Here is a 25,807-nt window from a genome sequence, read left to right as displayed (position 1 = left end):
ATCTTTTCTTTGCAGATAGACACTCATTCAGATGATTGCAAGTGTTACGTATTCAGATGATTGCAAATAGAGGCTCATTCAGATTATCGAAAGTACAAGATTATCACAAGTACATGATGTACTTGGGAGTTATGAAGAAATGCAAGAGAATCATAGGAATGGTAGTAAACATTACAAAGCTGAGCAGGAGAAAATAATGTGAATGATAAATGGCCCACAAATACTCACCTGCCAGCAAATGACTCCACCAAGTTTCATGCTTGCTTTGCCTACCTTACAGTTTTATCTCCTCATGGTTTGGGTTCTTTGAAAAATTGGACTTACACATCATGATGTTTCATTTGCTTTTTTCTTTATCTCATTTTGATTTTTGGCTTTCTAGGAGTAAGAATATGATCTTGGCTTCTAGCCAGCCTTTCAGTTGGCGGCCATTGGGTAGGACGCCTACCCTTGGTCTACTTCGCTACAGCTTGGTAGGAACCAGCAGGTCCCCAACAGGGACCATATGTGGAGTAGGTGGGGCAGTGATGGTGGCAATTACCTGGTCTTCTCTTAGCCCAGCTCTATCCAGTCAGCAGAGTGTGATTTCCCTCTAACCAGCCAGCACACACCGAGACTTGACAGGGCTACCACAGTTTTGATAAATCTGTGGGCAAAGCATTGGTACTAAGTATAATATTTGGTACTAAGTTAAGGGGACTAAGTTTAATATTTGGCTTTCTCTGGTATCCTTATTGTTTCATGTATTTTGATTCTAAATTTCTGTGATGATAGTTACCCCTCTCTAGTGCCTCTTAACACCTTTATTCCCCACCTAATGACGTGATTATTAATACAAGTACTAACTTTTCTCCAAGCTAGTTAAATTCTTCAGTCTGGCCTTAAAGTAAATTCAAAACGGTTGTTCATTATTTTAGCTTGCCTGGTTATTAATCAGTTGCCAGGAAATGTGACTTAAAAAAAAAAACCTATTGGATAAGGGTAATTATTTAATACAAATTTTTGTATTAAATCTTAACAATGTAGTGTATGAATCTAGAAAGCTGTGTGTGTGTACAGACATACGTAAAATTTATTTTTTAAAAGTAGGCTTAGAGGACGTATTTGCCTTGAAGCACTCTTAAAATAGTTGGTCTAGAGTAGAACTACTTAGCATCACTTTACATGCCATTGAACTTGGAGTTAGAATCATGAAGGGGACACCCTATAATGCAAATAGAAATGTCCTGAGGTCATTGTGTAATTTTATAGGGATCTTCACCAAAGCCAAGAAGAAGGTAGTAAATTTTATTAGCATGATTAACTCTGAAAGAGCTGGGCTTTTTGGGAAGCCAGCTGCAAATAGAATTCTTTGTGTGGGCACACAGTATATAGAATAGGCCTTATACAGTTTATATCTACATGCATTTTTCCTTTGATCAACACAGCCTTTAGTTAACTAGAAGGAAGTCTTCCACAAGATGAAAATATGTCATGAAAAAAGTGGCAGCAGTAAAACAATACCTTGCAGCTTTCCACTTGGAGTCCCCGTGGATTAGAGATTTTACTTTACATTTGGAATGACACTATCATGATGATTATTGCTCCTTTGGGATGGATAAGAGAAGAAATGGTGCCCAATTTTATTAGTCATTAGTATTCTCTGTTATAAGGGTATGGGAAGCTCTGGAACTAGAAGAACATGGCCTGAATATATTTTTTTAAACAAGTAAATTATCTTTCAGTATTAGTAAAAATGTCATTTGTCTGCCTTAGAAAAATAAAACCTTCAAACGTAATTTAGCTTGTCTGTCATTTTTAACATTTCAGAAGACATAGCCCCCTGCTTCCAGGCCCGTTTTTCTTTGTCAGGAGATGGTTCATTGGTTCCTGGATGAAAGTTTTGACATTTGTATTACACTCCGAGTACTTGAGAAACCAAAGGATGCCAGTTCTTTTGGAATTAAATAATGGTATCTCCGCTACCGGGCAGACATTTGCAATAATCTGTGTACACGCTGAAATTGTTGAAATGCCCTCTTCCGTTAGATATTTTTGTCATAATACTCTTCATTACTGTTCTTGTTATTTTGCTGTTTATTACTGTCTGTCTTTATAATTTCTTCCATATGCAGTCCAGTCCTCCTCATCTCCACATTTATTACTGTAGGTCAGATAGTTAAGAACTCTTGTCATGAAACTGTTTTGCTCTCCAAGTAAAACAGCCCACACTTCCAGCCGTATCTTGGTAAATAATTCTCAGAGTGGAGCGAGTGTACGTGACCATGCTGAAGGTCCTTCCCCTGGCCATTGTAGGCTTCCTTCTTGAGTGTTCACCCGGCTCCTCTCCTATCTCTTGACTCCAGCACAATAAAGTCGGGGACACGGAGCAGTCCTGTGCCCCAGGCTTCACACACCAGTCCATTCCGGAGAGCTGTGAAGTAATAAAGACTTTTACTCCCAATGTTCCTGAAAAGGAAAAAACAAATCACTTTTCAGAATTCATCTCATAGCAAAACTTTATAAAGATCCTCTCGCTCTCCCTCTCTTTTTTTTACCTCCTTATGACCACAATATTTGTCTTCTCTCTGTCAAACCCAGAGCCTGCCACCTTCCCCAGGCTGTGTAGGGAGATACAGGAAAAGAAACGTACAGGGCAGATGAGACATGGGAGGAAGACCTGTGGGAAGTGGCCATGGCTCTGGCACATGGCGAAGAGGATGAAAAAGGCCTCCATCAGGCAAAAGAGCCCCATGGCCCCTGGGAGGACAAAGCCCAGAATGGTGTAGGAGAAGAACCATTGCTTCAGAGAGGGGTTGCTGGCATCACCAGTGATGAGGCTCCCAAACTCAGCCCCAGTTCCAGCCCCAGAACCAGCTATCCCCAACCGTGGCAACCCCAGCCCTGATGAGCTTGGCTGTGGTGTTGATGTCCCTTGAAATGGCGCTGGTTTGGAAGCTGTGTCTAGGGATGAGTGAGGTCAGGGGGCATGGAGCTGCCCAGCTGCTGAGGCTCTGATCAGCCAATGTCTCTGGTGGTTTTAGCACCACTGCAGACCGTGGTGGGCTCAACAGCTCAGTGGTGCTCCTGATCAAGAAAGCGGTGGAAATGAACTTTGCACAGGCGGACATTTTCAGGGGTTGAGGGTCTGTAGCTGGAGAGCTATTTCCAGAGCAGAGAAGACAGAGAGAGGGTGTGCAGAGGGTGGGGGGGATGTGTGGGAAGAGCAAAAGGAAGCCATAAAGATCCTCTTTTCTTGAAGTTCCAGCAGCAACTTATCATCCCTCTCTTCTTAGAAATCTGTATTTCTTAATAATACTGTCAGTGAATCAAATTTTTTAAGCATTTGTCACGTGTCAGATGACGTGGTAACCACTTCACATCACTATTTTTACTTTGCACAAGCAATCCTGTGTGATGTGCCCTGTTGAGATCTTTGTTGTTTTGGAGGGGGAAATTGAAGTTCAGAGACTTGAAGTAACATGGCCCTCATCACATGCTAAGGAAGCCGCAGAGCCATGGCTCAGACCCAGGCAGTCTGATACCGAAGCTTGCTGTCTTCACAGTCGCCGGCAGTGAAATCAGTAAAAATGTGTGTAATGCTGTCTTTGTCCAGACAGCCATGCTGAACTCAGACTCAGTAAAAGAGAAGAGCTATGAAAAATGGTTTGTTTGTTGGTTTGTTTGTATTAGAAGAAGGGAGAAGCAGGATAGGAAAGCACAGATAGGAGCTAGGGAAGGCTTTAGAGAAGAGATCATTGCTGAGCCAAGTTTCAGTGGGCGTGGCCAGATTGGGTAGGATTGATCAAGGCTGGAAAGAAAAGGTTTAAGTGGTTCGCACAGGGTGACCACTTCCCCAGTACCATTTCATCCCCTGGGAAATTGTTAGAAATGAAAACTCTCAGTCCCACCCAGACCTGTGGAATCAGAAACATTGACGATCAGGCCCTCCAGTGTACATTTTTGCAAATCCTTGCAGGTGAACCACTGTAAATGCTCAGAAGGTGAGAATACCTGGCTTATTTCAAGAATTTGAATATTAGGGGCTCTTGCGTGGCTCAGTCAGTTAAGTGTCTGCCTTCCATTCAGGTCATGATCCCAGGGCCCTGGGATCGAGCCCCACATCAGGCTTCTTGGTCAACAGGGTGTCCGCTTCTCCCACTACCCACCTCCAGCTCATGTTCTCTCTTGCTATCTCTCTCTTTCAAATAAATAAATAAAATCTTAAATTTAAAAAAAAAGAATATGAATAGTATTTTCACTTCTCTCCTTGTAACCAGAAGGAATGGAGTTGTGTCTTTATCACACCTAGCTTGCCTCTCTCTGGTTCAATAGTACTGGGGAGAGAAACTGTTGAAGATATATTCTCTTTTTATTTATTTTTAGACAAGAAAGTAGACTTTGTGGATAGCAAGAGTCAACATTTTACCCTCAAGGGTTGAGCCTCTTTCCAATATCGTTTAATGGCAGGTCCGAACCAACCCATTAACAGTTTAAGTCTTCGTTGACAGTAGTCAAACTGATAGTGAAAGCAACTTTTTAGTCATCAGTTTCAATGATGTTCATTAAGTGTCTCCACATTTTACAAGTTTGATGTGCAATTCTAGAAGCATCTCTATTATGCTTATCTGAACTGCTATGTTTGTGTGCATCAAATCCTGTTATAATAAAAGCCAAAGGACTGTCCAGTTTCCTTTGTTATACTGAAATGTGACGGTAGTAAGGACAGCTGAAATAATGTCTTACATGAAGATTAACATGTAAACCCGGTTGGTGTATTTTCCACATTTTGGAGGTTATTTGTACTATTTCTTGAGTCATTAAAAAACAAAATATCATACTGACCACGGGGCATTTAAAGTATGACATTGTAAATGTAAAACAAATTGATAGTCCCCCTTAAATTTTGGTCTTTTTTTTTCTTCGTAATCTCTTGGGTTTTCGTTATTGTTGTAGTTGACATCGAAGTGACGTAACGTACCGAGTTCTTAAAATTAACTGCTTTTGAACAGCACATTAATCCCCCTCTCCTTTTTACTGTGTTTCTAATATATTTATCAGAATTTTATTTTAATTTATTTGTTTACGTGTCATCCTCCTTTTTAAGACTCTGAAAGCCTAAAGTCTTGTCAGTATTCCACACCCACCCAGGGCATTATTCCTGGATTCTTTTTTCTCTCTTTAAATGATACCATAAATGGTTCCATCAGTCAGTCACGCACAATGTATTCATTTAATAAAGATTTATTAAGCACCGCCTTTGTGTGTTTATTGCTTTAGGAAATTTATACTAAGGACTGGTCTGGAATTGACTTCATCAGAATTAGTATCCAGGGAACAAAAGAACTGAGGAGGGAGGCCTCATGCAGATGCTGAAGGTGAAAGCCAGGACCTGGGAAACTAGTCTAGGAAAGCTCCCAGTGGTAATTCCAATGTTCCCTTATGACAAAGAGATGGTTTTTACATAGACTGGTTCGTCTTCTTCCTTATCTTTTGTCACTGTCTTTGCTTCTCTTTTTATTTATCTTTGTTCTCATTCAGAGAAGCAAACTAGAAGGGGCACCTGGGTGGCTGTCAGTTAAGACTCCAACTCTTGGGGCACCTGGGTGGCTCAATCCTTAAGCATCTGCCTTTGGCTCAGGTCATGATCCTGGGGTCCTGGGTTAGAGCCCCCTTGTTGCAGTGAGCTTCTCGTTCCCCTATTTTCCCTTGCTTGTGTTCTTTCTTTCTCTGTCAAGTAAATAAAATCTTTTTAAAAAGACTCCAACTCTTGATTTCAGCTCGGGTCATGATCTCAGGGTCCTGAGACTGGGCCCCATGTCAGGCTCCGTACTCAGTGGGGAGTCTGCCTTTCCCTCTCCCTCTGCTCCTCTCCCTGCTGCTGTGCATGCACATGCTCTTTCTCTCTCAAATAAATAAACAATAAAATCTTAAAAAAAAAAAAAAAGGAAACTGGGAGTGAAATGGGGAGATGATGATTTATTTTAATGCTGAAGGAAGAGGAAGACAGTTTAACACAGATTATTTTAACTATTACAGTTCTTCTGTGAAGTAACTACTATTACTCTCATTTTTTTCCATAAGACATTTTTATTCTTTAAAATATTTTTTCCCATAAAACATAAAAAATCTTACATAAGGTCACACATCTAGTTGGTGCTACAGCATGGTTGAAAACCCAGAGCTGTGTAACTCAGGAGCCCACCTTCTTTTCCCCTAATATACCCACCTGTACTGTAAGATGGAAATCAGCTGTTTTAAAAACATGCTGTGCGAACTGCATTTGTGTTTGGTTTTAAGAACAAAAAAACACAAATAAGCTGATGCTTCATTTAAAAAAAAAAAAAAAAAAAGCTCGAATGCTCTATGGATTAAGTTGCTTTTATATTTGTAGCCTTTGATTTTATTCCCCTAGTCCCATATATCTTCCCCCACACACACACCCCATCAATGCCTTTCCATGAAAAAAAAGCCTTAGGCTATTTTTCCCCCCTGTATTTGTTATATATAGTTTTAAGTGAGTGATTTCATTTTTGAGTTGAGACTATTAATCTTAAAGAAGATGCATAAAGATATGTACAACTTTATTTTTTTTAGCCCTGTAGATTATATATCTCTTAAACTTAGTTAAATAGCTACCAACATTTAGCGGACATCTTACTTCATACCAGAATCTCATGTCTTGTTTTCTTATTTCCGTCAAGTTTGTTGGCTATTATTTTTCACTCTTGATGGTTTTTGAGGCCATGTATTTAGATTTTGCATAGAACTTTAAAGTTTGGGGGCTGATGGTAAATTTTTATGTTGGTGTCCTGGGTCCATAATATGGCAATTAAATAGAGGGTCCTGATAGGAACAGCTGGGTGGCTCAGTCAGTTAAGCATCTGCCTTCTGCTTGGGTCATGATCCCAGGACCATGGTCCACATTGCTTCTCCCTCTCCTTCTGCCTGTCCTGCCTCTCCCCTTGCTTGTGCATGCGCACGCACTCTCTCAAATAAAAAAATCTTTACAAAAAAAATAATAAAATAAATAGGGTCCTGTGTCTTTGGGGTGCCCTTCACCTTACCCCTGGAGCAAACTGACAATCATCCTTCAGTTCCACTCTTCCATAGGGTTAGGTCAGCCTGACGCTTTTTATGCACAATCAGCGAAGAGGCTGAATCACTTCCCATAGTGGTTTATCTGAGTGTGTGTCTCCTCTACTACTGTGAGCTCCTTCATGTAAGGACCATCTCTAGGAGCTCCAGCAGAATCTAAAACGTTGCACATTCTCTAAATGTTTGTTTGGCTTAATGAATAAAGTTTATTATTTGCTGTTGCAGTGGAAAATGTATTAGAGTGATTGATTTTGCGTTATTTGTTGTCAGATCTATATTAATAAGACTCTTATTTTTAGGAAAACTGAGGTCCAGATTAGCCAGAGAGCTACTTTAGTGTTACCCTGTGTTCATTTGTCTTTCAAGCCCATGTACTTTTCAATAAAACCAGCATTTGCCAAACTGTTCCACAAGACACTAGTGCCCCAGGAAATGTAACTGGAGTCATGGCTGGTAAGGGAAAAGATAGCATTTAATGGGAGAAAATAACCCTTGGTTAAATAAAATTTTAATAGTTTTTTTTTTTTTAAACTCCAGGATTTTTCTGACTGAACTATAATATGCTGAAGTACAGAGTATGGGAGAGATTGACAGAGCAGGTGGTATTTTCCAAAGTTATATGTTAACCCCCTCTTTAAATTTACTCTTCTCTTGAGAGGCAGGTTTGTTTGTTTGTTTGTTTGTTTTTTCCAAAAGATACAATTCAGAGAAGCTGTACTAAATGAATTCGGTATGATGTTGATTCAAGTTCTTTATATCAAAGTCATCTTGACTTTGTGAACAAAAGAAATTGAAAGATGTTGGTTGTGGACTCCTTTCCTGGATTTGTCTCTGATTTACTCTGTGAGTTTTGACAAATTCCAAAAGTACAGGAAATTGTTTCCATTTATTCATTGATAAAGGGAATATCTAGGGATACACATGGTCAAATACTCAACCGTGGAATTTCATGAGTTTGAGCCTGTAGTCTGTTGGTGTGCTAAAAGGTCCTAGTCAAGAGGAAATGTCAGATAGTATTATAACAGATAACAATGGACAATCCACATTCATTTATTTTACTCCATGTACATTTTGTTGCCTGAAGTACATTGGCTCTGTAATTGTTTTTTATAGAGAGACTTAGTTATCCAGTGTGATCCAAGGAACATTGTGGGGACCACTCTCTGTTACAAAATATAGTTTATTTGTTAGTTAATAAAGGGAAAAAACCAGAGCCCTTCTCTGCTGTAAGTACTAACCTAATAATACCTGTTTTCAGAAAATTTAATTTGATCAGATTCAAATCCTAGGCTTAATATGAATTAAAGTTATGGGCGCCTGGGTGGCTCAGCGGGTTAAGCCGCTGCCTTCGGCTCAGGTCATGATCTCAGGGTCCTGGGATCGAGTCCCATATCGGGCTCTCTGCTCAGCAGGGAGCCTGCTTCCCTCTCTCTCTCTCTCTCTGCCTGCCTCTCTCTCTGTCAAATAAATAAAAAAATAAAAAAAATCTTTAAAAAAAAAAAAAATATGAATTAAAGTTTGATTACAAGAGGGCAGTTAGAGGTAGCTGTAGTTTCAGAAGGAAACCTATGCAAGCTAATAGAGATTGTGGATTTGGGGAGAGAATCCACAGCACTGATTGTAAAGAGAAAGACCCCATTAGTGTCTAGGATATCAGTATGTCGGAGTATTACTGCCGTCACTATGCGGAGTTCGTGATGGTAGATGGACAGTTGAGTTTTTATAGTTTCCTCAAGGGACTAAGTAACTTAATTTGGTTAAATGTAGTCTGGAAAAGAAAAAATCCATGCAAAATAAACATTGTGAATTTGAGAATGAGAATACTGGGCCTGTTTGAATTTAAAAGGGAAAGGGGGAGCTCCAGCTGTGAATTAGTGTGGAAAGAGTATAACCACCATTTTCTCGCTTGATGACTTTGGACAGCTCTCTTTCTATATTTACTTAAAAGGGAGTGGACTATAATTCTAGGATTCCAAGCTAGGAATGTAGAAGAAAGGAGAGTAAACATGTCTTTGCAACTGATTTTTTTAGGTGACATGTTAGAAATATCATAAAAGGACTGATTTTTTTTTTTTTTTAGTAAACACTATAGATTTGATCATCTAATTGAATTTTTTCCATAAAAATACTTAAATATTTATTTTTAAAGATTTTATTTATTTGATCTAGAGTGAGCACGAGCAGGGACAGAGGGAGAGAGAGAAGCAGACTTCCTGCTGAGCAGGGAGCCTGGCATGGGGCTAGATCCCAGGACCCAGAGATTATGACCTGAGCCAAAAGCAGAAGCTTAACTGATTGAACCCCCCAGGTGCACCCTTAAATATGATTTTGATATTAAAAAATGCCACCAGTGCTCCAAACAACAGTTTTTCCCCTACCTCAAGTTTTTACTTTTTGTTTTATTTTTAATTTTTTAATTTAAATTCAATTTAGTTAATGTATAGTATGTTATTAGTTTCAGGGGTGGAATTCAGTGATTCATCAGTTGCATGTAATACCCAGTGCTGTTTACATCAAGGGCCCTCCTTTAATGCCCATCGTCCCAATTACTGCATCTGCCCCCACTTCCCCTCCAAAACCCCTGTTTGTCTCCTGTAGTTAAGAGTCCTGTGATTTGCCTCCCTCTCTGCTTTTATCTTACTTTATTTATCCTTCCCTTCCAAACAGTTTTTTTTTATTTTCTTTGAAATTAACTTAGAGCAAATTTAAGGACCCAAAAATTAAGTGCAATTGCTTTATATATTACTACATATTTTTATATATGCTTGTGTGTATTTTATGTGCATGTATATACACACATATATTTTTGTAACATCAAATGATAGTATCTAATTTATTTAGTTCTTCATTCATTAGACTGAGGTTTAAATGATTTTAAATGTTCCAAAAACTTTAATAGATAAAGATATGTCACCATGTCATTTTTTAAAGGCATTTCCTAATGTAGAATATTTTTAACAATGACAGCAGCTTCAGGGCAAATAAATATCTTACATGCATAAGCAAATATTTTGGAAAGACTCTTATTGGGATGTTTACATTATCATATTTAGAATAGCAGTTATCTTATAATATATTCTTATCTGGTTTAAAAAAAAAAAAAAAACCGGAAGGGCCAGATAAGCAGGAGATTTGAGAATACAAATGAGAAAATGTGTATCAATGAAAATAAACAGTATTTTAAATTTGCAAGTAGTATTCCACCAAAGGGTTAAAGGAAACCTAGAAATTCATAATTTTCCAAATTGAATTTTTGAGTAATTAAAATTAAAATGTAGTCCTAGGCTTCAGAAATTTCCATTATTCAAATAGCTCTCACACACCCTCAAAAAAATCTATGCAGAATATAATAGGATTGCATAATTTGCAATCTGTGATAGGATGATCTGAATCAGAGTTGAGTTGAAGCATAGTACCTTAAGGATTTTAATGAAATTGAATATTAACACAATTAAACAAGATCAACCAGATCAAAAGCTAACAATCAAATTATTTTAGGTACTATTTAAGAGCTTGCTTCCACTGGGGCTTTGCTATGCCAATTAGACACATGATTTATTTGTGTATTATATTTTCTAATAGACAACATTTAGCCAGAGCGTATGCTGCATTTATAGGACTTTAGAAGTGAGCCTTTTTAAAGATAATAGTATTCACTTGGCCTCTGCTAATGTGTGAATGAACTTCCCTCCCAATTAGTTTGAATTGTCCCTTGTCTGACCACTATATGTATGTAGGCGTGCAGGTTTGTGTGCGTGTGAAAAATTATACATGTGTAGACCTTTTTATTAATTCCATTTGCCACGATGTTATTAAATTATTAGGATGAACACATTTTTTAAACTGTTTTCAGCATGGTATCTTCCTTCTCCTTTGTAAGAATTTACAAATTTGGTTTATCAGTTATAAGTGCCTGCTGCAGTGGTGACAGACACACATTATTAGTATTTGTATTTACATTTACACACATAAATCAACACTAGACATAACTTTTGGTTAACTAATAAGTGTATAGATCAGCACTCTCCCAAAGACATACGAGTCTTTGGTAAAGAAAAGTTTGAAATAAATTTAATAGTATTTTTTATTTCACCCATTACATCCAAAATAATCATTTTGTTCATCTTAAAAAATAAAACTGGCCATTATTTTACCAGCAAAAATGGTTTTTTTGGGAAATAGTGGAGGATTGCAGTCAGGGACAGCTGTGGGAAAACCATAGGCAATTCTGGACAACAAAGGAGAGGGATATACTGGTTTATAGAGAAAAGGGGTGGGGGGGAGTGGAGAAGGCTCTTAAAAACAAAAAGTTGATTGGAGTAAACTGGGAGTTCCAAGTACAGGTGTTTTTCCTTGGCTGAGTCGTGACTATCTCTCATTGGCTAGGCTGTTGCTAGGGCAAAGGAAAGCCTTTCTTCTTCCGGCAGAGATAGGAATGAAGTGTCTTTGCCACAGTGCTCCTCCTGTTGTGTTTACAACTGATGAAGGGTGACGCATGACTGCACCCCCGCTGGCCCCCTTTCTAAATGAGATTTCTTGTTAATTTTCCACAATTTCAACCTGTAATTAATATAAAAATTATAGCATATTTTACATTCTGATTTTCACACTAAATCTTAGAAATCCAGTGTGTATTTAATCTCCAGGCACATCTCACTTTGGACTAGTCACAGTGGAAGTGCTTGTGGCTTGTGGTTGTCCGGTATTGGGGACAGCACAGGGCGGGGTGTTTATCCTCAGCGTGGACGCCCAGTGTGAGGGGCAAGGAGGGTGGGGATTTCGAGAATAATGAAGTGAGGATGAAATCAGAGATCGTTTAACAGCTTCTTCAGTAATCACTGCTTCTTTACTATAGAATGTTCAAAAAAACCACAGGGTAGGGGGAAAATAAAAGGAAAGAAAAGACAGCTTTCTAAATATATGTGGACACAAAGACTGTCTGCCGAGAGAGCTGCCTGAATTATTTTTCTTTGTTTGCTGACAGAAGCCAAATTTTTCAAATTCAAAATAGGGATAAGGACCACAGAAATTTCTATTCCTCCCTGATTTCTTCTCAGGCTGGGAAGAAAAGCCTGCCTGCCTCCCGGTTGCCTGTGGCCTGCAGAGAGGGGAAGCTCTAATTAACATTCCCGTTGTGGAGGGCAGGGACCAGAGGGGCTCTGGGGGGAGGTACAGAGTTACCTGAGCAATTTGCTTCTCAAAAGAGATGGCAAATAGAAGTTTCTGCACCTGCTGTAGCTCAGGACCAATTAATATGAATGTGAAGGGTATGTCCTAGTCTCCAGAATGGGCTGCTTGAGCAACAGATTTACTTCTCATCCTTGCGAAGACTGGTAGTCCAAGGTTACCATGGTGCCAGTATACTCAGGTTCTGGGGAGTTCCCTGTCCTTGGTTTACAGTTGGCTACCTTCTGGCCTTGTCTTCACAGGGTAGAGAGAGGAAACATTGATGTCTCTTACTCCTCTTAAAAGAACCTTTATTCCATCAGGACGCTCCACCCCCTTCAACCTTATCTAAACTTAATTACCACCTAAAGACCTACCTCCCCCCCTGCCCCCCCCACCCCCACCCCCCGCCAGATACCATCACCCTGGAGGTTAGAGCTTCAACATAGGAATTCTGGGGGGACACAAACACTGACTTTGTCACAGAGGGACTGCTTTCATATCTCAAGTGTGTTCTTACGCTATTTTGTGTGTGCATAGTCACTAACCTTTACCTACCTGTTTTTGTTTTTTTAAAACCAGCGTAAAATTGAAGCCAAGAGACTCATTTAGCATAAAACTAATTGTCAGTTGCTTTGAAGGACTTACATTGATGCTTTTCCTCCTAAAACGATAAAAATCAACTTACACCAGTGATTACTTAATTAAATGACCCCCCAAAAATTGTTAAATAGAAACAGAGAAAAATAAAGTTGACAGTGAAATACCAATTAATTTGTTGAACAGTATGTTATATTAAAGTAGATTATAGAAGGGACACCTGGGTGGCTCAGTTGGTTAAGGGTCTGCCTTCAGCTCAGTCATGATCCGGCCACCCTGGGCTCAAGCCCCACATCAAGCTCCTTACTCAGCAGGGAGCCTACTTCTCCCTCTCCCTCTGCCTGCCCTGTCTCGCCCCCTGCTTGTGCTCTCTTACTTTCTCTCTGGCAAATAAATAAATAAAATCTCTTAAAAAAGAAAAGTCGATTATGGAAATCTGTAAATTTTTTTTTCTCAACTCTCAAATGCTTATTTCTGAAAAATATGTTACCATTTTTGTTTCTGACAGATCCAAGGACTTGAAATTTTGAAACTCTGGTTATCTTAAGTGACAATGGACAGTTACTTAGATAATGGGATAATCTTGAAATTTGCATGGTGTTTTATAGTTTATATTGTTTATAAAGTGCTTTTTGAAATCCTCAAGCTAGAACCTAATAAAAACCCTCCAACTTAGAATTGTGGGGACAAGGCCACCCAGCTGTCCACCAAGGTAAATCCTGTTTCTGACTTAGAGACCCCTTAGTTCTACTATTAGAATGCAGTAAAATCTCCTGATTTATAAGAATTATAAGAAAAAGACGAAAAAGTAAAATATGGGTTGCTACAAGAAAAGGAATTCTTCATAAGTGACTTGCAAACTAAAATGAATGATGATTTTGAGGCATGTATCGTCACAAGCTCTCATTGAGTTGTTGATACTGAGTTTGGGAGAGAATAAATATTCTGGTTCACTGGGGTAGGGACATACTCATTGAAAGGATTAGGTAACTGACAGAGTCCTGATAAAAGAATCTCTGCATCACTAAAAAAGAGGATCTGACATAAATTGACATTGTTTTTGAGGACGAAGGCAACCAGTGTGTTGATTCATTTATTCATGAAATACTTATTGAGCATTTATTATGTTCTGGAGAACAAAGACAAGAATGTCTGCCATCATGGGGCTTAAATTCTGGTGGGAGAGATGTTTAAATAGACTTAAATGAAGTAACATTGCAGGCCCTGTGTTGGATACTTGACATCCTCTCAGAAGTCCTACAGCAACCTCTGGCATTATCATATTTCCAATTTAAAGATGAAAAACCTAAGTCTCAGTAAGTTGCTCAATATGACACAGCCAATAAGCACCAGGAGCGGTAATTAAACCTTGTTCTATCTGGCCCCTTCATCCCATAGTTGCACGACTATACTGTCCCCAGGTCATCATATTTATGAGAATACTTTTCCAAACGTCAGCATTTAATAACGTTAGAACCTCTAGGTTTGCTGCTCATCCGCTTGCTTTTTTTCAAAGCGGTCATTTTGTAGTATTGGGCTGAGCCATGTCTTCAAAAGAAATGACATGTGATATGTTTAGTCTGATTTGATAGTGCAAATGACTGCTTCCCCCCGAGCAACAACAGGAAGATTCTTAATGGGCGCTGTCTTCAGAATGTGATTCTGATAGGCAATTGCCTCTTTAATAGTGGAGTCTGTGTAATAGCAAAGGACAGCCAATTATAATCAGGCACTGTCTGCCGAGGCTGACTTTGGTGGGGGTGCTAGAGAAATAACAGGTTTTGTGAAGGAATAGAATTCAGGAGGTGACATCAAGAGGGAAAGAAAATAAATAAAAAGGAGGCAGGACAGTTTCTCATATCCTGAATCGTCCTCGCTGGGCTCTGCCATAGAAGGTTAGAGTTGACCCCTGCCAAGGGGTATAGTCTTATTGTTCTTATCAGATTAAGGTTTTGATTATATCTGGCCCAGGGTGGGGGGGGGCATCATTATATTTAGTATGTATTGGGCCAAATCCCAGACATCTCTTCATTGGCTAGGTGAACATAGCCTTGTTTTTTGTTTTTTTTTTTTAAGGTTGTATTTTTTTTTAATTTTTTTATTAACATATAATGTATTATTAGCCCCAGGAGTACACGTCTGTGAATCGCCAGGTTTACACACTTCAAAGCACTCCCCATAGCACCTTCCCTAATGTCCATAACCCAACCACCCTCCTCCCCCCCCCAGCCCCCGCAACCCTTGGTTTGTTTTGTGAGATTAAGAGTCTCTTATGGTTTGTCTCCCTCCTGATCCCGTCTTGTTTCATTTATTCTTTTCCTACCCCCCAAACCCCCTACGTTGCCTCTCAACTTCCTCATATCAGGGAGATCATATGATAATTGTCTTTCTCTGATTGACTTATTTTGCTAAGCATAATACCCTCTACTTCCATCCATGTCATTGCAAATGGCAAGATTTCATTTCTTCTGATGGCTGCATAGTCTTCATTATATATATATACCACATCTTCTTTATCCATTCATCTGTTGATGGACATCTAGGTTCTTTCTATAGTTTGGCTATTGTGGAATTGCTGCTATAAACATTCAGGTGCACATGCCTTTTCGGATCACTACATTTGTATCTTTAGGGTAAATACCCAGTAGTGCAATTGCTGGGTCATAGGGTAGCTCTGTTTTCAACTTTTTGAGGAACCTCTGTGCTATTTTCCAGAGTGGTTGCACCAGCTTGCATTCCCACCAACAGTGTAGGAGGGTTCCCCTTTCTCTGCATCCTCACCAGCATGTCATTTCTTGACTTGTTAATTTTAGCCATTCTGACTGGTGTGAGGTGGTATCTCATTGTGGTATTGATTTGTATGTCCCTAATGCCAAGTGATGTGGAGTACTTTTTCATGTGTCTGTTGATCATTTGGATGTCTTCTTTGCAGAAATGTCTGTTCATGTCTTCTGCCCATTTCTTGATAGGATTATTTGTTCTTTGGGTGTTGAGTTTGATAAGTTCTTTATAGATTTTGGATACTAGCCCTTTATCTGATATGTCATTTGCAAATATCATCTTCCATTCTGTCAGTTGTCTTTTGGTCTTGGTGACTGTTTCCTTTACTGTGCAGAAGCTTTTGATCTTGATGAAGTCCCAATAGTTCGTTTTTGCCGTTGCTTCCTTGCCTTTGGAACTTAGCCTTGTTTTTAAGATTTCCTGTGAGGGAGTCATCACTCCCATCATTGGTTTTCTGTTCCCTTTTCAGGGAGGTGTGAGATCTAAAGAGCCCATGGCTCTTGTGGCCTGATAGCTTTGGTGCTGCTTTCTTCCTAGCTGCAAAACCTTGGGCAGATGCCTTAGGTCTCTCTGTCTCTGTTTCCTCATCTGTAAAACAGGGATCGCAGTAGAACTCACTTGTTAGGATTTGCACAAGTGAAGCACTTACACCAGTACCTAGCCCATGGTAAATGCTACAGGTGTTAGGGACTATTACTATGATTGTTGTTACTGTTACAGAGGTCTCATCAAGTTACATTTAAATTGGTCACCTTTGTGTTCTTGACATCAAATGGCAGTGAAGAAGAACATTTACTTTTAGATTCCCAGTACTTTGCCTATGAGTGTTGACAGATTTATATCAGCCACAGAAGATCTTTGAATTTAATAAAACAATGCATGGGGTAGCCATCAGGCATCGAGGACACAATGTGTGGGATTTTAGCCCCTTGAGGCTGTAATAATGAAAATACCATAGATCGGGTGGCAGACAACAGCGGTATATGTCTCACAGTGCTTGAAGTCCAAGATCAAGGCGCCAGAAGGTCTGTGTCTGGGGAGGACCTGTTTCCTGATTTGCATGTACCTGCTCACACGCTATCTTCATGTGGCCAAGAGAGACTGTCTTTCTCATGACTCATATTGGCACTCATCTCATTCATGATGGCTCTACCTTCATGACCTAATGACTCCCTAAGATCCCCACCTCCAAGTACTATCACATTGGGACTTCAACATGACATATTGGGACATAGCATTCAATCCATAGCACTTGAGAAGGAGTGCTGCAGAAACTGGATAGGCAACGTTGAGGTTCATGTCTCTGGTTGGAGTAGACCTTGGGAAGAGGCTCATCTCCTTTGCATCTGATCTCATAGGTGCCTACCTATGTCTCCCCTCTTGCTCACAGCCCTGGGTCAGTGTAGCTGCCAGGGCTCATGTTGTATATGGGGATTTCTCAGTGCTGAGATGATTTGGACATGGTAATCAGTTGGGATATAAATCAGTATTTGTGGGTATGAAATGCTACCACGTGAGACCTGTTGTCCAACCTCAACTGTTTTTACTGTGTAGTCAGATGAAGAAGCAGATTTCAGGATCCCTGCTTCTTATTTGTTTTTTTATAGTTTTGCTTTGACGCTATTGCAACATGTTTTTTATTTTCTTTTTTATAAGTAATCCTAAGTCAGGCAACCGTGTCATATTAGCCTTAAAATTCAACTATGTCAGGCTTAATTTTATCAACAACAAAAATCAAAGAAGAAGAAAGGAAGGGGGGAGGGAGGGAAGAAGGGAAAATCCTTCCCTAGCAGCATGTGAAACCTGTTACCGAATGAACAGCAGACAAGGATGAATTAAGCACACTGTTGGTCAAGTGGGGTCCCATCCCCATAGAAAAACAGCTGTAGAAAACAAGCCATATCATTTTTTACTGACTTGTTCTTTTGGTGATTGAGGCATTTCATTGCACAACCAGGAAAATAATAGGTTACTTTCACAATGGGAGAAGTTTAACAAATGCTCAATCATTCACCTACATCATCACTGTCGTTGGCAAGAGCTTTACTATATGATATTGATGCCTTGCTTCTTTCTTATGGCCGTATTCTTTTCAGATTCAATCTGTCTGCAATGGGCCACTAAACATTTCAATTTGCTACCTGTGGAGCTGGATTGTAATGTTCAGGCTGAAATGAGAGAGAAATGGATTTAGTGGAACTCAGAGTAGAGCGTTTCATGGATTTTTGAAGAAGGATGCACAAACTGAAACCCACAGATAAGATACACGTGATCACTTCTGAGTGTCTCGAAGAAGTACATGGTATTAAGCAATTCATGGATGTTTATAGGGAAAATAGACTCTACTAGCTCCTGACAAAGACCCCTTGCATTGTGAGGAACACAGACTCTGCTTTCCTGGGCTCCGCTTGCCTTTACTTAGTGCCCTAATACTAGCCCTTGCATCCTTCTGACACTGTGCTCTTAAGGGAGCTGAGCTACTAAAGAAGATGGAAGTCCAAATTATTTTCTGGTCCAATCAGACTAAAAGGAAGGATTTTTATTCCAGAATTGGAAGAGAGGTTTTCTCTTCCTTGCAGTTTTAGAGGAAAATAACCTGAGGACGAACTGACCATGGAGGAGTGAAGAGCTAAGAGAATCGCAGAGCAAGAGCCTTGATTTTACTGTTCCTTCAGCCCTCTCCACCTTTGGGACTCCACTTTTGTATGAGAAAATACATCATTCTGCTGGTGCCACTAGAAGCGGGCTGGTGGATATTTCTGTGCCTTGCCCTATTGTGCATTCACATATATGGTGTGTCACTTCAGAAAACAGTTCTGTAAGTTAGGGAGCACCCTCCCCATTTTAACAGAGTGGAAATGAAGGATTTAGTGCTGAAGTGACCTGTCTAAGTCTCAGCCAATCAAAGTTCCTCATCTTTGGAATGTAACTCTAGCTTTCTTTCCCATTCATATCATGATCACAGCCATCATGTAAAAATACCACCGGACTACAAAGGAATAAGTAACACTGAGCCTCGGATCTGTCACTGTATGAGTTTGAGAGATCCAGCCTATCACTGGGCCTCATTTTTCTATTCTGTGAAACGGACTTCAGCAGACACAACCTACTCCATTTTTATTTATTTATTTATTTATTTATTTATTTATTTATTTATTATAGACCTGATTCCATTCATGTGTTTTCTCCATGTTTGTCTTATCTTTTCTTTTCTTTTTTTTTTTTAATTTTTATTTTTTTAATTTTTTTTTTTAATTTTTTTTTTTAATTTATTTGTCAGAGAGAGAGAGAGGGAGAGAGAGAGCGAACACAGGCAGACAGAATGGCAGGCAGAGGCAGAGGGAGAAGCAGACTCCCTGCCGAGCAAGGAGCCCGATGTGGGATTCGATCCCAGGACGCTGGGATCATGACCTGAGCCGAAGGCAGCTGCTTAACCAACTGAGCCACCCAGGCGTCCCTGTCTTATCTTTTCTTAAAGTCATCATACCCTTCACGAAAGAGCAACAGTTTCATGCCAGGTTGTGTAAATAGAGGAGCACTAGAAGGCAGAGGATAGCAGGTGTTGGTAGCTTTGTGTTGAGTAGTCTAGGCTTCAGAATGCCAGCTCAGTGTCATGGGGACTTCAAGGGTCTCATTGTCCTCTGATTTCTGGCTGCCACCAGTGAACGCTCCCAGTTGGAAGTGGTCTTTCTTCACCTGGCTGTAGACTACAAAAGTGGATCTGGTCTGTGGTTCCTTTCCTTGCTGACCCTGCAGTAGCCATGAACATCTTTAATGCTTTCCAGTGATTGGTTGGAGGCGGAGGGGGTAATACTGGGATTTCAATAAATGAGAGAGATCCCAGGTTAAAGGTTAAAAGTCAAACTTAGAATCATTTAGAGTCTTAAACATAAAGGCCCCTATATTTTGAGTAAATTTAGGGACTTAAAAGTTTTTTGTTCTGTTCCTGCCCTTCTTCTCTATTTTTCTCTTAATTCCTAGGCTGCTGCTTAGGGACTTTGTGTCCTAATTAACTATGATGAATTCACGGCCCCTTCTTCTGCATTTTGTGTGTTGTTTCACCAGACATTGCTTGTCTTCTCTCCACTATTAGGGGCCTTTGGAGCAGGGAGGAAAGGGGAGGGAGGGTACCAGGGTGTCAGAGCCTTTAATTATTTTATTTGGGGCAGGGGGCATGTTTGTGGTATAGACACATGAAACTAGGCAGATTACTTTTTGTGGCAATTTTTAGTCATACTCTAGAAAGCATATTTCTTCATAGGAAAGTTACTGTCAAATAGCCATATTATTTCTGTTCAAATGGGGATCACCATGTATTGGTAAAGCAGTTAGCTTTGCCTTGAGTTACATAGAAAGCATACCATATCCCAATCGAGATTTTTTTTTTCTTAAAAATATTATAGGCAAGTTCTCAAAGACAAGGTTAGACCACTACCTTCAGAGAGGTTTAGCATTGATCCTTATTAAATAGTCTTTTTCTTGAAGCATTCCTTTCATTCATTGATTCATTCAGCAAATATTTATTGAAAACTTCCTGAGTGCAGAGCACTGCTAAGTGCTGGAGACTGAGCCATGAAAAAGTTGGCGTGGGACTCCACCTTCAAGTGGCTTTCAATATGGCACGGAGAGCGAATTGAACAGGTGGCTGCAAGGGCTTGTCAGAGAGTTGGAATAGCTGTGTATGAGAAAGACTCTTGTGTGAACACAACCTCTCTTTAAAGGTGGACTTAGAGACTTCTGAGAGAGGGGAGCATTGCTCCGGAAGGCTCTGGAAGAGAGGTCCTCCCTCATCATCCTAGAAATATGCATTTGTCACATCTGGCCTTGCCAGATGACTTGAAGACTTAAAGACTTAAAGTGATTTTTAATAGAAATCTGGTCTCCTGCCACAAAATATAAAAATTCCCCATGATTGGAGCTTTCTTCTAGACTATTTTTGTGTAATTAAAGAGGTTTTTTTTTTTACATTAGTTTTAGAAAATATTCTTTAAAAGTAGATTTCTTCATTTGCCAATATTTCACACCAGCTCTGTGTTCCTTAGACTCAGATATAAATAAACAATGAATTATTTTTTAGTATATGTGCGAACATATACTAAAGTGAACACAACAATGAATTATTTTTTAATTTATTTTAAGTTCTTTTTTTAGGTGTGATAGCAAGTAATTCTCTGATATTTCCCATAGATTCAGATTTAGCTGTAAGAAAAGAAAAGAAAAAGGAAAAGGAAAAAGAGGCTCAGACAAAGAGGAATTGTTAGAACTTCTGAAAGGTTCACTACTCTTTCTTACCCTTTCAGGTGACTAATGCCAAAGAATGAAATCAGTAAAATTGCCCTTTTCTTTGAAACTCAAGGTCAATAATTGGTAAAAGAACTTTTGAGAATTAAGTGAGCTTTGCAATTGGAATCATCGCCTTTTAAATTAGCATTATTCATTAGTAACTAAAGAGTTGGTGTATTTCTCTCATTCAGTTATAGAAGTTTTCTCCTTTTTAGTCTAGCCGTTCATCAAGGCCCAACAAAATGGTGAGTGTTCTGCCTGTGGGTTGCCCCGCTTCCCCTCCACATCCCCATCTGTGATACTCTCCACGATCATCTCTCCACTCCCCTCCATAGTTCTGTATGATTTTATTATAATACACCACTCATATATCCATCCATCTTTCTCTTGTGTGAGGAACTCCTTGTGTCAGAACAGTGTTACTGTAAACCCAGTGCCCCAGACAGGGCTCAGTGTATACTAGGCGCTCAGATACAGGTGATGAGTGGGTGAAAGGTGGCCCTCTGAAGAACAAAACATGCATATGTCCTTATACACATACAGCCAGCAAATATATATTAAGTGCCTATGTGTACAGGGTTGCCACACAGTCTGTTGAACATGCTAAATATATAGGTCCCCTCCCCTACATTTGGAAAGCTTAAAATTTCAATGGACTCTAAATGCGTATTTGTGGAAAAGATACCTTAAATAATGATATATACCAAAGATATGCCTTGTTGAGATGCTGAAGGATGGCCTTTGCTACAGTTTAGAGGCTCAAGGATCTCCTTTCACTAAAGAGAATCAGGAACTTTTCCATAGAAGAAATGGGATTTTAGCTCAACTTTGCAAGAGTTGGTCTGATATATGCCCAAAGGCACCGTGGATGGTGGTTTTGTCCATTAGGTTCCATCCAGGTCTCAAGGCAAAGACTGACTGCACAACCTCACCCAGCATGAGTCAAGGAATAGATTTTACTAGGGAAAAGGAAAACTGACACAGCTAAGTCAGCAAGACAGAAGAGGGCACAGTTCCTCCCATTCTCCATCATCCCACAGAGAAGTACACTGGGGCGTCTGCTCTGCTGACCCTGCAGAGTGGGTTTGAATTCCCCTGATATTCTGCCTTACCGTCACTCAAGAATGAGAGAAAGCATCCTTGTCATTGAGGGAATCCTTGGGCTGCTCAGGTCCAAGCAGTTCAATCTGTTGGCCCAGATGCCTGTAGAAGTCGTCTGGGAACATCAGCTGCCTAGTATCTAGATGCTTTCAGACCTATGCGAAGTCTCTCCTTCTAAAGGATGAGCCACCGATGCTGTGGGTAACTGATCCTGAGTACAGTCCCTTCTCCTGGGAAAAAGGTGTTCACTGGCGGTAGCCTGGTTTTTGTCCAGGCAACACTAAGTGAGCTCTGAGGGATCACCATCAGATAATCCTGCTTATTGCCCTCCAGTGGTCAACAGTTAGGGCCCTGGAAATAAGAGGCTTGATTCAAATCCTAGCTTGCACTCTTACTGGCTCTGTGACTGTAGACCCTTCACTTCTCTAAGCCTTGGTATTCTGAAATCTGAAATTAGAATAATAATTCATTCTCCAATCATACAATCCTCCCCAATCCTACAATCAATAGGAATGTAGTGAGGACTAAATAAAACAGATGTTTAACACCTAGTAAATGTTCAGTGAGCATTAGCCATGAAGGAAGGATAATGATTCTCCAAAAAAGAGAATAGTGAGAATGTTTGTGTGAGAGTAAGCATGTTCTGGGGACAGTGAATGAACCAGCTTTGTCAGGGCAAAGGCTCATTTTGGGGAACATGGGACTGGATTTGTGGGGGGCCTCCCCTAATGCAAGACTGAAGAGTCCTCTTCCAGTCAGTTTGGGGCCATCAAAGATTTTCTTGTCCAAGCATGACATGTAGAGGAATTTTTCAGAAAAATAATGTAGTGGTAGACACTCCAGATTTATTTAAAGGTAAAGAAACTAAAAGCAGGAAGACCTTGTAGGCTAAAAATAATTAACTTTCTAGGAAGCTGTGGATTCGAGTTGCTTGAACTTTGATTTGTGTTCCGTCTGCCGTTAGCCTTCATCCAGTTGGTTACAGTCTTGGTGCAGCAGCGTGCTTTCAGACCTGCCCTTCTGCTTTTATCTTTCATTGTGTGCCCAGCTTGAGGCTTAGCATTGTACAATAGTTAAAAAGTTATATTTAAATAAACCTATAAATATATGTGTATTATATATGTAACGGCATTTCTCTGAATTACATTTTGATGATTTCTCATTAAATTGAATTGACAGAAACTTAGAAACAGTGCTACCCCCTTTTCAAGAAGTAATATTTTTATTTAATAAAATAGGAGCCTGGGTGGCTCAGGCAGTTAAGTATCCAGCCGACTCTTGATTTTGGCTCAGGTCCCAATTCAGGCTCTGCCCTGAGCATGGAACCTGCTTAAGGCTCTCTCTCTCTCTCTCTCTCTCTTTCTCTCTCTCTCAAGCACCTGGGTGGCTCAGTTGGTTAAGTGTCTGCCTAGAGCTCAGGTCATGATCCCAGGGTCCTAGGATCAAGTCCCACATCAGGCTCCCTGCTCAGTGGAGTCTGCTTCTCCCTCTGTCCACTCCCTTTTGCTGGTGATCTTTCTCTCAAGCGCTGTCTCTCAAATACATAAATAAAATCTTTAAAAAAAAAAAAAAAGATTCTCTCTCTCCCCCTCTCCCTCTGTTCCTCTACTCCCTGCTTGTGCATGCACTATCTCAAATAATAAATAAATAAACAATGTTAATGTAGTAAGTCAGAGTTTTATAAGAGCTTGGAATGTTTTGTTTAGCATTCCGTCTTCCAACCCTGCTTAGTATAGTGCTCAGTAGAGACTAATCAAGAAATGATGGATGGATGGTTGGATGGATGTATGGATGAATGAATTGATGGGTTGCAGTCCAGAATCAGTGACCTTTCCCCCACTGGATTATAACTGATTGTGTATGATTGTCTAATGTGTCTCCCACCATCACTCCCACTGGACCATGGCATCTTGGGGCAAAGATGGTACCTCTGTTCTCAGTGTATCCCCAGTTCCTAGCTTATGCCTAGAGTAGTCTTTCATTATTTCTTGAACAAGTGAATCTGTCCCTGAAATGAGGTTAAACGTGGGATTTTGAGAGAACATATTACCAATAAATGATTGCGTTCTGAGCCTTGGGCTACTTAATTTCTCTGAACCTTAGTTTCCTTATCTATAAAAATGCGTATAACACCTATTTTGCTACTAAATGGTAGTTAAAATTTAAAATACTTCAGAATTATAATTAAATCTGGAGGTTATCATTTCATGACTGTTGCCTATGAACCATGAGAATTCAAGGCACAGCCACCAATAAAGAAACACCATTTTTTTGACCTTGAAGATTATATAGCTGGTTAATTCACCAGCAGAATGGGTTTATTCAGGAAGAGCAGAGGAATTGCAATTAGAGACATGCAAACTGTAGCAAAGCTTAAGCAAATCTGGAGAACAAAGGAGACCTTGCTTGCATAAAGAAAGAGGGATGGTTGGAAAGGGGTTGCCTTGATTAAGGGTCCATTGGAGGAGATCAGGAGTGGCAGCTTCCTTTTTGCTGAGTAGTAGTGTCTTCTATTGGCTGGAGCTATTGCTGGGCAAGGAGGAACACCTTCTTCCTCTTGCTGGGTAGTAATGTAAGGTTCTTCTCATTGGAGAATACAAGGGACATGCGTGCCTGTTGGGGTCTACAGTTGACAACAGGTGGTAGTGTGTTCGAGCTCCCCTCAGAGCCTCCCAAAGCCGTTTCAAGTGAGGTTTCATCTTCACAACTTTCACAAGCAAACTGGTCAACCTTAGAATTTGATTTTGAAGTTATTTTCTTATTCATGTATAACAATAAGAAATAGTTACTTAGGGGATATCTCATGTTATAAAATTTCTAGAAATTTCTGACAGTGTAGCAGGTTTTCCTTCCTCAGTTCTTTATTGTTCAAATATCAGAGAAAAAAAAAAACAAAACTTTTAAGAGAAACAGAACAGTATTTTGCTTAACTCGCTGATACTGACAGCAACCCAGCTGTGGTGTTTAGCAAACAGTAATGTTTCCATGGTAGATAAGCAGAATGTAGAGCACTTGGAGATGTAGAAAAATTAACATACCAGCAAGGGGACAGATAACTTAAGATTGACTTGACAGGTATTTAAAATGAGCCACCTCAAAAATGGAGAAATGTTATTGAGGACTTAAATTTATCTGATAATTTTAAGGAGAAGTATGTTGGGTCTAAAGTAGAGCTTCTTATATTAAATAAGACCCTTCAGTTTTCCTACAGTAAATAGGTAACCAAGTTTGATGTTACCATTGTCATTTTGCTCTATTCCTTTTGCTTCTGGTGGGCTTGTCCTTACAGTTACTGTCTCTTTCCAATTAAGGGAGGAATGGAGAACTTGAAATTCGCGAGCTCTTTCTTTTTATCACCAAATTAATGCACTGGCCTTGGTTTGGGAGGAGAAGATGAGAAGATGTGGCTCTTTTCCATTTTTTTTCCATTAAGATTAAGAAAAAATTCGGCATTTTGTCCATTTTTCAGCAGTGGCATCACCTTGCAGTTTATGATCTTCCATACTCTTAGGAGCTTATTATAAAGAAAATTACTTTGAAACATCATCAAGCATATATTCTGAGTATTACCTCTTTGGGGTTCATAGAGTTTCCTTAGGGAAAGAACCAGGAATCAAAAACTGATAATTGGAACCATTAATAAGGTAGAGAATCTCTTCTCATATGGGGGCAGTGTGGTGTGGCAGAAAAGATATGTTTGGAAGTGAAGAGGTCTCATTCCTATTCCTGGTATTTTTACTGTGTCAGAGACGAGATTTTATCACAGAAGACATAGGTCATTGTAAAACTCAGGGATATA

The 25,807-nt window shown here is 39.7% G+C and overlaps 1 protein-coding gene, 1 long non-coding RNA gene and 1 pseudogene across 3 annotated transcripts in view; 1 reads left to right on the top strand and 2 right to left on the bottom strand.

Annotated features, from left to right (window-relative positions):
- The window catches only part of EXOC4 (exocyst complex component 4), a 725,477-nt gene that overhangs the window by 388,706 nt on the left and 310,964 nt on the right, over positions 1-25,807 (top strand). The gene's annotated exons all lie outside the window — the stretch shown is intronic.
- On the bottom strand, positions 2,313-3,153 carry LOC116569488 (annotated as a pseudogene).
- LOC116568837 lies at positions 11,144-12,668 on the bottom strand. The gene is made up of 2 exons (XR_004276759.1): positions 12,259-12,668; positions 11,144-11,637 (listed from the first exon to the last, which is right to left on the bottom strand). It is a non-coding gene; the product is annotated as an uncharacterized LOC116568837 (long non-coding RNA).

This window comes from Mustela erminea, chromosome 11, assembly GCF_009829155.1.
Source record: "Mustela erminea isolate mMusErm1 chromosome 11, mMusErm1.Pri, whole genome shotgun sequence".
Taxonomy (NCBI): Eukaryota; Metazoa; Chordata; class Mammalia; order Carnivora; family Mustelidae; genus Mustela; species Mustela erminea.
The sequence above is the reverse complement of the archived record's forward strand: the minus strand, read 5'-3'. Positions and strand labels throughout refer to the sequence as shown.